Genomic DNA, 14,216 nt, shown 5'->3' with positions numbered 1-14,216 from the left:
GTATTTCTTTTAAACGTAAAATGCATCTTTGCTGTTGCATCTTTTCCATCAAACTTTGCACAAACAAATTGTATACAGTTGTGTGCATCTTTCTTCATATAAAAAGCTTTGCAACATTGCAAACAAAATCTGACGTAACTTCAACGTTTCCCGAGCCACAGCAAAGTATAAAAGCTGTTTGGACATCATTTGTATTTTATTTAGAGAACTAACCTGGAAAAAAAACTGGAAAATTGGATGAGTATCAGATCAGTATCGGATCGGTATCGGTGCTACTGGCCCTGTATTAACTTGGTATTGGATCGATAGCAAATCTTGCAGTATGGCACACCGCTACAGCTAAACACATTATGCTGTCCCCGGGAGCTCACTACTGGGGGAATTTGGGAGTACATCCAACTCAAGAAAGATTTGAATATAAAATGCTCCCATTCAGATTTTTACATAGTTTTCAACACATTATAACCAAAATAAATAAAATATTTTGTGTGTCACGAGGACATTATTTTAAACCCCATCCTATTATGACGGTGACAGACTATACGTACAATGATGGACACAGCTCCGACTCTCCAACTGTCACCTCATTGACCTGAAAGTGTGCACCACCAGTGCTGCATTTGTGTGTGTGTGTGTGTGTGTGTCCATGATCCACGGCCGTGTGTCTCAAATGCCTGACGCCTGAAGTAAGAGAAGGGAGGGCCATGACACTCTCTGTTGCTCCGGGCTGCCGGTCGGCTGAGTGCTCGGATCGCACCACTCCTCGCTGATTGTCCAGGAGACAGTGAAGGAGTACTGAGTTAAAGTGATGGATAAGCACTTGAGCAGTAGAAAGGGAGCAGTTGACAGAGATGTATACACAGACGTTATGCTACACCACCTGAGTGAAATGCCTTTTGTTGCCCTGACGGCTCCTCAAACTTTCCTCGAACTGATTTGAAGTGAGTACTCACTCTGTTAGACAACATTTGCTTGTATGTTGAGTGTTATGAAGACGTCATGCGCTGGCTCCGAGCACAATGAGTTGAATCGGACAATAAAAAAAAAGATCACACTCATTAACAGTAGGCAGCAGTAATGCCTTATAATGTGAGATGATGACCGACGTTTCACTTTGTATAATTCGGCCCATAAAGTTTGTTTACAAATGCTAATAGAGCATAACGAAACAGGTAAAACCAAAAATCTGAGAATATACATTCATTATATTGAGGAAAATGGAAGACTTTTGTGCAGCGAGATTTCGGCACGTGAATAAATAAAACCATCTAAACCGAAATGATGATTAGGAGCTACATATTTGAGTAGATTTGAGTAGGAATTCATTTTACTTTGTCAGTGTGCATGAAAACAAGGCTGATTCTCCTTAAAAGGCGTAACTTAAGTTACTGATGCGAAAGCCTGTTTTAAACATTTAAGAGGGATGTTGCATTCGCTACCAGTGTTGCCACTGTTACCTTGAAAAAGTAATACGATTACTGACTACAAGTTACTCCTTTAAAAAATGTGTGTGTGAGGAGGAGAATGAAGGACCTGCTGGTTCTGTTCAGTAATAAAGCGGCTTTACACACGAGAAACTCTTCAGACAAGTTTTCCATTCCAACGTCCTGCGGGACGCTACAATAGTAACGCTCAGTGACTCGGAGATGTAACTTTAATCTGATTACTGGTTTGGAAACAGTAACGCATTAGATTACTCATTACTGAAAAAAGTGGTAACATGTTACTAAGTAACTAACTAAGTAACGCATTACCGGCGTCACTGTTCTCTACAGTCCCATTTCCTGGTCATTTTGCTGTTTATTATTAAACTCGTTGGTTTTGGGGGGTTTATTTATCCTGGCATACGACACTATAATATTGTATTTGATTGAGCTAAATCTAAATTGCATCCTATTGTATTTAATGAACATATTGATTTGCATTATATGGGTGGTGGCTTGTCATTAACACTGACCTAAATGTCAATGCAGCAAGCTAGTAACAACAAGTTTGCTGGTTCAAATCCCGCTGATGAAGGGCTACTATAATGGGTCAGGGCTTTAATCCCTAATTGCACTGGTTGTATCATGGCTTGCAGGTATCAAGATTGCAGCCAAACTACAATAAAAAAAACATTTTCTGAGCAAATGATTATAGCATTTTATATATATATATATATATATATATACTGTATACTTTTTAGGTGAATTGGTCACATGTCTCAAATTCAAGTGACACTAAATATTTTCTTTATTAGTTAATGTGTTTAGCTTTTAGAGATCTTTTTTTGTTATAATTGACTTACTTTAGCATTGTTATTATGCCGATCTAATTTTGAGGAGTGTGCCATGCGAACACAAACTGATTTAAACTGTCATGAGAATTGTGACACTTAATTTGGAGGCTTTCTGTCAAGGTTCAGCTGCTTTGTGAAAGCATTCCCACTAATTCACCTGCACGACGACTGCGATCGACTCAGCTGATTTAGCCACTAAAATAAAGAAATTAAATGGCGCCATTGAATTGAGTGAACACAGCCTTCATTTCACTTGGATATATTCCACGTGGGAAATAAGAAGCAGATCTTGACTGATGAGTCTCATCAGGCAGTCATGATCCATCACCGTTTCCTGAGTCACAACCACCCACATGTCACTTCTCAAAAAAAACATTTATCAAATTTTCGCACACATGGCAGCTTCGGAAAATGAGTCATAAATATTCTGATGGTGTTTGTCTCCGAACGTCACACGAGACTGGTTGTCATTGGGCCAGCCGTGACCCCCTGACTCTGTCCGTGTCGGAGTCCGCTTCACTGTGTAGTCACCTGCAGTTTAACACAAACTTTCCCTTTGCACCTTGAAATGAAACACACCCACAGGGATTGAAGAACCCAAACAAAGATAACCATCACTTCTCTGGATGTCGGAGTCGAATAAATCCCCGCATGGCCCAGGTGCAAGATTGTTTTGCAAAATTTGCGTTTTTAAGAAACTGATCTAAAAGGAGCAGCCCCCTTTTTGGCTAATTAAACGGATTAAGCTCCGCAAAGCTCCTCCGTGATGTATTTGATATTTGGCTTAAGGAGTAAAATCTCCCTGGTGGCAGTTTTAATAAGCACAGGTTGGACCAGAAATCACACAGAAACAATGGTAATGGTGTGGTTTGACCGAGGTAATATCTTGATCATTAGGAGCAGTATACATGCTCCAGCTTTCCTTCATTGTCCCTCGTCTCATTAAATTCTAAACAAGTGAGACTGTTTGAACGTGACGCCCCAGACAAATGAGATGACATACTGTAGATATGGTGCGTCTCATTAGAAGTGTTGATTGACAGGCAAGCGGTCTTTTGTGTTAGGCAAAGCTGTTTTTTGCCACCTTGTATATATGAATGCATTTGAAACCGGAGCCAAGCCAAAACAATGAAAGATGGCACAGTGGGATGTGTCACTCTATTCCTGTCTTGAAATCAGGCATCTGGCACTCAGCTCCTGGTTTGCAACAGAACATCTAGGTCACAATGAAATATGAAAAAGGACGCTCAAGCATTTGTGGAAGAACCAAATCTCTTGGAAGGACTTTTCTGTGACTCCAATATAAATCTGAACGGACATGAGAGTCCACACTAAAAACCAAAGCCTCGGGGGTTTCTTCAAATGCTTGAAGAGCTCATAAATATAATAGTAGTCCTTAAAATAACAATCGCTGTCTTTGACTCGTTAAAAATTCATCTGATCATGAAAATACAAATATGCTTCTTTAGTAAAGACACAAGATCTTATTTGACCTGCAGTGAACCTTGAGACCCGACAATAGATGAAGCAGGACAGGAGTAGGATGGATTATCTAATATCATCTCATTGTGATCCAACTCCTCTCCTGAGCTTTGGAAGCATTCCTAGTGGAAATACTCACAAAACACAATGATTGCTGAGATCTTGATGGGGCATTGAAATTCATACAAGTCAGTCTCATCTCATAGTAAAACTGACTTATTTTTCATATTTCGAGTAATATTTTTGTGCAATTAAAGAACATCTGTCATAGAATCTGCATGTCGTTTCTTTGGTTTGCAGATTGTTGTGCAACATAAAAGGCTGTTGTCCAGTAAGCTGCTTACTATGGTCCATTTTCAACCTGCGGGTTGTTTGTGGGAAAAGAGTTGAAAATAAAAGAGCCGCAGAATTATTTCTGGCCAAATAACAGGAGGAATAAATGAAATCAGACGCGCTTGGCTTCCGAGATGGTGTGATGTAGCTGCTGCCAGCAGAGAGAGAGAGAGAGAGAGAGAGAGAGAGAGAGAGAGAGAGCTGAGATGGATTAACACTTTGTTCTCACTGTCCTTTCCAACCTTGGGAGGACTGGGTGGGCCCTGCTTTCTGGGTGCTGCAGTGTCGTCTCATGTGGGATGAATGAATAGATTCATGGAGCATGTTTGCCCCCAGTGCAGGAGGATGAAAGGCGACACCTCCTGCCCACAGTTTTTCCTTTTACACTCAGCTCGACATACTTTCCTTTCCCCATCACTTTATCGTCAGACCGGGGACAAACGGCAGTTCTGTCTCCTTTATGTCCTCCATAGCGAACCATTCGTCTTTGTAATGCCTGCTTTTAACTTTGATCTGTCTCTCAGTCTCTCTTGGTTGGCATATTTTTGAAACTCTGCTCCCTTTGCCTTCTCTTTGCTTGTCCGAGGGCTGTTTTGACGTTCCCCTGTGTATATCGTCCACAGGCACAACCATCTGTGGCTGACCCTGACCACACAGCGTTGTCCCCCAGGCATAGACCCTTGTCATTATCATCCACAGTAACTTTCGGAAAAGGATTGTCAGGACCACAACTACACCAGTTTCACATTAGGATGGCAGAGCCGCAGAGAAAAGTGCACACACAAATCCCTCATCCTGGCTCAGCACTTGGTCGGTTAAGTAAAACAAAGCCCACAAACAGCGAGCCCGAGCAGGGATGGGTCCGCTGATAAAGATCTGCTAATGGCACGTTTCCATGGGACAGAAGGCTGAAAGGAGGGAGGAAGAGGGATGAAGGAACTGAAAAAAGGAGAGTTGGAGCGATCGTTTATGGGGATATAAAGCGAGGGCCAAGGTTTCCCAAAGCTATAGGCAACAACAAACGAGCATCTCCAACAGAAACATGTTCCTGTGAGGCAGGTTGCACAGCGAGGAATTTACGGAATGGGGCAGATTCCTCTGAGAGGCTTTTACCTTCAGACTACCTTTGCACGACCCCCCCACCCCCACCCCCCCAAAAAAAACATTCCCCCATCAGCCCGTTTTGCAGAGGTGCAGACAGAGTTGCACTGGCACGGCCCCAGGTTGAAGATCCTCACAACACTGTTCTACAAGAACAAGGAAACTCCTGCAGTGAAAAGACACCTATTTCTTGAAAAGAAACCTTTTGGACCGAGGTGCCGCAAGTACGATGGAAATAAAGAAACCTTTGCCTGCAAGTGCAGATAGTGCATGCACAGCAGTTAATCTGGTTATAAGGCTTTTTTCAGTCTTTAACAAGTCTGTGCACAGTAATGTATTCAATGTAAAGTGTCACCCAGAAGTGCGGCTGACCTCATTTTGTTAATGTGTTTTTTTTGCCGGCGGAACAAAGCTGTTGATGGCATTTTAGTGAGGCAATATGACTCGACGGTGAATTCCACAGGCACACATTAAATTACAGCCCAGTGCTGTCGAAAGCTGCAGGGGATTGCAGCTGAAGATGTGCAGCCCCTGTTATGAGGGAAACAGACACTGTCCACTGGCTTCGCAAAGAGTTCCCATTGCCAAGTAAAGACAGGATAATGCTGGAAAACGATTATACACGGCAGGCTGGGAACTCATACGTATAGCTTCCATCTGATGTCCATCAAACATAAAAGATTTGGGCGTTTGTTTAGAGAATGCAGGAATGGGAATTCCTTGTTAGCTTTTCCCTGTGCCCTAGCAATCAGGCAATCGCACACTCATCCGACACACATACAGTATGTATAGGTGTGGAAACCGCCAAGCTTATGTCCAACTTCTTTCAACGGGTTTTGGGTGAGATTGCTCTGGGAAGCTTTGTGTGAGAGGTGAAAAGGCACCAACAGTGACACAGAAGTTCAACTCTACAGCCAGAGTAGTAGTTCTGATTGGACAAGGTCTAAAAAGTCCCAGCAGGAGTGTGATGGTGCAAATCCAGTGGAGCTGAAAGCTTTAGTGAAGACACAAGAGACGAGGAAGGAAGAGAAACATTCTGGAGAGACTAATGTGGAGGAAGAGAGAAAGCAGAGGTCCTCTTATGTCCCTTATCTGGCTAACATAAGGAATCCTAATAGTAGCACAGGTTGTGTGCTCTGCGCTGTCTCACTTGCGACAGAAGACCGACCCAGAGCGCTGCGGCATGCCGAACGCTGCTTCAGTTCACCACTGGGGAATTAATAGCAGAAGCAAAGCAATGTCTGGGATAAGAATGAAAGGCTTTAAGGAGGATACTGAGATGGGGGGGGGGGGGGGGGGGGGGGGGGGGACAGCAACGGAAACCAGCTAACATCAGAGTCTGATCCTTTGACAATTTACGTCTGAAGCATAACATTTAGAGGGGCGTGAAAAATTCAGCAGGGAAGCTCACCCACACGAACAAAGAGGCACGGCTCATCAGCCAGACCGTGTTAGGAAAGGGGAGATAATGCTTGAACTCAAACCTCTTTGCTGGCACGGCTCATTCGAAGCCTCTCTGTGTTTGTCTTTCCTCCAGCTCCGTGGGTTTTCCTGTCCGAAATCTTAAAACCCTTCCCGAAGCTACGTTCCTTGGACTGGGAAAGCACGGGATAGCATGTGCAAGTCCTTCAGACTCCCTTCTATACATGCACGTTGCCTGCCAAAATGATCCAACCTAAAGCCCCACAATTTGGCCAAAGAAAATAAGATCTGTTGTCGAGATAACGCCACATCTGCTCGGGCTTAGAAAGTTTGTATGTTATAACAGGTGAGGATGCCAAAGTTTGCATTAAAACCCAGCACTGGAATATTATTGCTTCTTTCATCATATTTTACTCATAAAAAAGTATTTGACGTTATTCTACTTAATCTATTCAGGGACCAGGATTACGTGAACTTTCTGTGGGATACACCTGAATCAAAGATTTAAAAAGCAGCGCCGTAAAAAAAAGAAAAAGAAAAAGAAAAGTTAATAAGAAAAGTTGACATACAAGTAATTCCAGATGGTTCGTATTAGACTTCAGTTTTGATAACTGCTGAAAGCAGTGGCTTGTGTAAGCAAGACCATTACAATTTCATATTTGATTCTACTGTAACTTCTATAGCCAGAGCAGAACTGAGAGGGGAAATACTTTCTTCACATCAGGCCGTTTCAGTTTTAGATTTACAATATCAGGCCACCACTAGACCCTGTAAGCTTAGCCTAGAAGCACAATGACAGGCGAAAGTTGTTTTATTAGGTGCAAAATGTGGAAAACTCTGGAAATGCTCAGCTGCTTTAAATGTTCCTATTATGTTGGGTATTTCATAACTTAGGCCCCGTTTACCTGAGGTTTCAAGTGAAAATGCAGATTTGTGTTCACACGGAAACATTTTGTATACGATGTCCGTTTACACAGAAATGACTGAAGTCAGTGTAGTTTTGATGTTGGGCCACTAGGGTGCTGTTGTTTGTAAACATTAACAATGGCAGGTACACAGACGTTCATATGGACAGGCGAAGTTGGGTTGCTATTAGTGACTCTCAGCTATAAAAGCATCAAATCCAGGAAGAAGATGGACTTGGAGTCAGGACACTCTGGACGCAAACATTGTTTTTCTTCTCCATCAACTCACGAATGTGCAGAAGAACTATTTACTACGGCTGTTGTGCACATGCACAGTAATAGCGTTTTGCAAAAGGTACGATTTCCCCAATTTACGCGGAGACTGAGCATTTTCGAAAAGTTCTATCTTGGGAGTCTTTTTCAAAAAAAGTTGCATTTTTCAGTGACTCTGAGTACCGTTGTCGTGTGAACGGACACTGAAAACACAATGAAAGTTTTCCTTTTTCACTTGAGAACGTTGTCATGTAAACAGGGCCCCGGGTCACTCCCTCATAAAAGTCAAGTTACAGTGTTCAGAAAGCAGAAGGCAGGTGTCCAGTGAAGCAACTCTTGTCCTCGCTCATTCTGGCTGTTTTAGGAAAAAAAAAAAGAAACTTAATATACCCAAGCAACACTGTAGCAGGGCTGTACGTAGTATCTGAAACCTTGTAAGTACTGTGAAACTAACATGAAGACATAGTTTATATAAAATGGTCACTCGGCTGTCAGCCATCTGGAAAACAATACGTAGTCATCATACAAGTCCATCCATCCATTGAAGGTCACAGGGTGTTGGACCCAATCCCAGGTAACTGTCGCCAGTCCATCCCAGGGCAAACACAAAGAGACACACAACCACACACACTCAACCCCTCGGAGAAATTTAGGATCGCCAATGAACCTCACATTCATGTTTTTGGACCAAGTTTAACTGTATAAATCACATTAGTAGGCGGGTCTTTCATCATTTCTGCTCTGCAACTCAGAAAGGCTCAAAATTCTCTCTCTCAAAAAAAAGAAAGAAGCTCTGAATCAACTGGAAAGCAGCGTAGCTGCCAGAAGTCACATGTCGGATCATTTCTTGGTGAGGTTTGCCGATTCCTGTTGAAAAGACTCCTTTAGCTATGCTAAGACAACTTGCTGCTGGCTCAAACTTAATGGCCACTGTGCAGGCAACAGCAGTCTGCAAGAAATTCAATATGTGCATTCTCAAGAATAGTTAAACTATTACTTTCAAGAATCCTTCTGAGGTGATGGGTTTCAGTTTTTTTCCAATGTAGTTTAAAAAAAAAAAGAAAAAAAAGAAAGCGTTTGCTGGTCTTATGTGATTCACATAAAAGCAAACGCAAAGTAGTTAAAGGATTCCCTTTTACTCCCACACACTCAGCCTGTGGATCATGAGCAAACAATGATAAGCCTCAATAGAGATACAGAGATGGAGGCCAGCCGATATCATGACATCACTACTGGCAGTTTTACTTCTTTTTCTACCCTGTAACAATTCCATAATTAACATGCTCCCTGCCAACCAGCTTTTTCTTCTTTCAGTAGCTGTTTATAGTTATTTTGGGCGAGCTTGAGCAAGAGCCAATTAGAGACTACAGAGACTAAAGTCTAGCATGTCAATTATAATGGTCTAGTGTTCACGAAATGCGATCAATGAGCCAAAAAGAATAGCCATAGCCTATTGTTACTGTTACAGTTCATATGGCAGTTGAAAGCCAATCAGGAAGTGATTGACTGCTGGGACACCGACTCATTTATTAAGCCATAATCCCATTCGTTAGTCTGTGATAAATGGCCCAAGACAATGGAGGGCCGGCATTTAAGGGCCCTGGAGTGGTCGCTGGTGTTCTGAGTGTGGAAAACGATCTGTTCTGTTGAGTGATCTCAACTTTGCCTTCAACCACCAGCTTGTGTCCCTGTCACTTGTTTGTTTGTCTTCCTGCCTTTGTTTGGAAAGGAGGCTTCCTTTGTAAACTCAAAGAAACCAGATCTCTTGAAAAAAGAAAAAGAAAAATCCCCTCCCAAGTTGCTTGAGTGTATCTCATTGCAGATTTGTTTTCTCTCTTTGTGGCTGCATTGAAGCATTAACAAGCAATTAGCAGTTATCTCAAGTGGAAATAGGGTTTCTTTCTGTATCTCCTTATCTCATATACTTCAATAAGCAAACGTCTCAGTGGGTTCCACACATAATGCGATAAAAGAGTGAGAAAAATCATCTCAGCAAAATGTATTTACACATGCTGCAGCTTCATGTTCCCTCATGCTGAGCCAAAGTAAACACGCATTCACACCAAAAAGTAGAGCAAACATGAAAAGCAGAGTAAACCACGTGATTAAGACTCCACTAATACTCAAGCAAATACCCCCATCCAACCTGGCAACCACAGTCATAACTGCATCAGTGTTTGGGAAGTAAATAGCGACTTGTATCTGGTGGACAGCCTAATTACTGTAATTTCTTCCCAAACATCAAACAATACCATGGCTGGAACTTGTGTTGTTGAATCTAAACCACTGTTTACAAGTCAACCAGATACATCTGCACTTCCTGAGTATGAAATATACATGCAGCTGGGAGTCACTGCAGCCAGACACAAAATTCCCACAAGGCTGCAAAAGTGGGTCTCTGTGGCCTGGCTTTGAGAAGAACGGCAGACACTACATAGTAGTAGTAAGTCTATCCTGGCAGGTTGCACTTAATGTATGAATAATTCATGAACACAGCTTCCATGGAGGGGAGATGAACAGAGAGGTAAAAACGTGAAAAAAAAGAGTTAAAAATGGAAGTTGGTTCATACTTTGAAATATGGTTTATCCATGCTTCCAGACTTGGGGGGGGGGGCACCAAAGTCTCATAAGAGGTATAACATTTCTTCATATAAGTGACTTAGCGTTTATGTCTCAAAACTACAAATTGTAAGCATTTCTATTAAAAGTGTATCATTTAAAATTATGATTTTTTTTTTCAATAATCAAACTTTTAGTTTGTGTGTTGTGAGAATATGGGTTGAACATGAACATCCTGTCTGCAATATATACAAAGGTAAGCCCGCAAAGTCAGCAGCGGGAGAAGTAAATGGGGGTGCATCAGGCTACAGAGAAAGACTTTTTCATCAAGAAAATATAATAAATAAAGTGTGTACCAAAAGAGTTATATTAGATATGGCTTCACTGAAGCACTGGACAGAATTACAGCCAAATTCATCCTTTGAGGCGTAAAAACTGGCAAAAGAAAGTTTGAAACTTCAAACTGACACGGCACCAGTCCACCAAACACCCCGAGACGGTGTCTCAAACCAACGAGTTTATCTTCAGAGAAAAGGCAAACTCCAGAGATGTTTCAGAGATATTCTCACTGTAAAATATAATAAGTTGAGGTTACTTAAATGAATCTAGGAAACCCGTTGGACTCAGAAAAAGGTAAATAAATGTCATCATTTGTCTTAAGTTCAGTTGACTTCACATCTACTGGCTACGTTTACTCAGAATCTGTGTTTCCTATTTTGTGAACTTAAAAATAGCAAGTATAATAAACTTTAACTTTCCAAGTCTCAGCAACTTAGAATGAGCCAAGTTAACTGAACAGTTGCACTCAGTAGAATTGAGTAAACATATTGACTTAAATAAAGTAAGCACAACAAAGAGTTTTTTTTTCATCCATACATCTTCTATCTCACTTATCCAGTTCGGGGTTGTGGGGCGCTGGAGCCGATCGCAGCGTACTGTGGGCGGGGGCAGGATAGACCCCGGACAGATCGCCAGTCAAACACAAAAAAATCCACACATTCACAACCAGGAGTAAATTAGCATCACCAATTGACCTCACATGCATGTTTTTGGAGTGTGGAAGGGAACCCATGCGCACAACATGCAAACTCTACACAGAAAGGTCCACAAGCCATATTGGAACCCACAACCTAGTGAGGAAAGAGCACCGACCACTGTCTAACCATGCAGCCCAGTTTTTTTTTTTTTTTTAACAAAATCCCATTCAGAACTTAGTTATCCTGAGAAATGATAGATTATACAATAAAAAACAATAAGATACAATAAATCTAAAGAAAAATCTCTTCCAAGGGTTCATGGCATAGTTATAGCAAAAAACTATGGAAATATATCTGTGCCATCAGAGTTTGGATTTGAATTTCCAACTCCGAATTTGTTTTTTTACCATCAAGCTCAGACCTTGAATCGTCTCCTGTGCTGCTCTACTGCACATGTGCACAGCTGAATTCTGTGTTCACTCAAAAATTACAATTGCAGTTTACTTAGATGAACCTAGTTTTAAACCTCTTTGAGTAAAAATGACTACATACTCACAGTTCACGAATTAACTGAACAGAATAGTGGGAAATGAGAAAAGTACACTAACTAAGCACAGGTATTACCTTTTAGAGTGGCTAGTGTAAAGCAGTAAAAGTGTTAAAATGCATTATATCAGTATGTATGTATTATTACCATTTTTTTTACCATTTGCTCTTCACTATGCTACTGTACAGCCTGACAGGGTTTATAAAGACAATTACACTCCCTATCTCAAATTAAAGCAGATTTCCCTATGGGCGGCTGGGTGGGGGTTACAGCTTTCAGTGTATAATCTTATTAATGGAATTAAGCATTTTGCCCACACATCCACTACTACTCTGTCACACAAATTCAAAACAGTGACCATCGGAGGAAAAAAAAAAAAAGGGTTCAGTGATTTGTAGCCCATCCTGCTCTGCTATTTGATACTCGGCAAGCAGGTCCTATGTTATTAAAATCAACATACATGCAACTTGTGCTGAAACGTGCTGGAAACAATTCTGGGCATTTTTTTAACAATCCAAAGTGATGTAGGAGATGCTGCTCAGAGGTTGTTGTTTTCCTTTTACAATGCCGCCATAAATATCCCATTAGATAAGCTGGAGATAAACTCTGAAGAGAGACAAGATAAGTGATGGAGAGGGCGGCTCTGACGTTGCAGCTCCTGCAGGTCAGACATTCTCGGCGAAGGCATGAGGGCTCTTCAGAATAATCAGTGGCCTGAAATAACATATCGTCATAAGCATTGTGTTACAATATCCTGACTTATATACCAAGTTTGTTTATATCTGTCCTCCTCTACCTCATCCTGTTCTCACACATGTTCTGTGTAACGTTAAGGACAGCGTAGAAAAGAAATGGGTCAAATATCTCTAAATAGATCTACAGCTTTTAAAATTAGCTCTGATGCTAAAATGGGACACGTCGGAAATGGAGACGAGACAGTAAAGCATTTTGATCCGCGCGATAGAGTTTTGTGGCTGATTACCTTCTGATACCTCGTATCGATTTTCATGTCCCGACGGTGATAGGTTTAATTAGTTTGACATGAATCCTATCAATCTGCTCCATATGAGACTGACACAGTGCTGCGTTGCGTCGTGTGCAGACAATGCCTGACCTCTTTGAGCTGACCAAACCTGTTCTCACTTAGGATCCGTTCACACAGTCAGATCTACTCGATGATGACTGGGTCAGAGTGGAGTCGGGTTCTATGTGAGAGGAACCCTTAAGATCAAAGGGCGCACGATTACATTCATACATTTTGTCACACACGTCTTTCAAGTTTCAAACAACTGAAGTGACGTCTCGAAAAGAGGGCAGGATTTCAAAAACACGCTTAACGTCTTGATTGCAAATGCGACAAATGATCCGGAGGCAGGCGATGTGTTTGGGGGCGCAGTGTCACACTGATGTCATGGAGGAGCCTTATCTCTGGGGACAGGAGGTCAGAGCCTTCCTTCAAGGTCCTCCAGGACAAAACACATGTCTTGGGTTGATTTGTACCACTGAGCTCCAGACCCACACGCCAACAGAATTACCAGAAACACCACAGTGAATCTGTGGAAGTGAACTAAGCACAGAAAACAACTATTTGTGATACACAGCAGCTTTCACTGCTGTATCATGTTCACACAGTGATTTCTGGGTGGTGGCTGCTCCTACTCAATTCTGTGATCGCCTCAGAATATTCTCTTGGACTTTTTTCTTCTTCTTCTTCTTCTTCTTCTTTTTTTTTTGTTTTTTTGTCTGAGTCTTTTCAGTGTATGCATATAGACTTACCTTTCATGCCCTGCCGCAAATAGGAGTAGAGTTACACAGTCTGTGTGGAAGGACATAAAAGACATTGTGAGACATTTGTATTGGTCGCAAGAGGGACAAATAGGTTTGTCAAAAAAGGATCACGTTTCAACAGCTGGTGTTGCAGTTATAGTTGTTGAACTGATGTTAAAGGACAAAAAAAAGAGTAGTTATTCTTATTCTTGTTCTTGTTCTTAATACATTAAAATGTAAAAGTCATAAAAGTGTGTTAGTAGTTCCCTGCAATGTTGGACAAGTTGTTGAATACAGTTACTTTGAAAAGTATGACAGCTATTTTACTAGTCACTTAAGGAAAGAGTCATTTACTGGTGTGTTGCTTTGAATTGTTTCCTTCATTTAAGATATTTAAATAATGTGTACATTGTCATCAAACAGATCATATCATATGGAGTTGTATTAGTCTTGCTATGACATCGTCTGTGTGGATTCATTTAATGAATGACTTACAAATGACATTTAGCTGAATTTTCTTCATGTCTCTTTCTATACTTTGTGCAATTCAGTGTCATTGGACACTTGAGCTG

This window comes from Lipophrys pholis, assembly GCF_963383615.2.
Source record: "Lipophrys pholis genome assembly, chromosome: 11".
Taxonomy (NCBI): Eukaryota; Metazoa; Chordata; class Actinopteri; order Blenniiformes; family Blenniidae; genus Lipophrys; species Lipophrys pholis.
Note: the sequence above shows the minus strand (reverse complement) of the source record.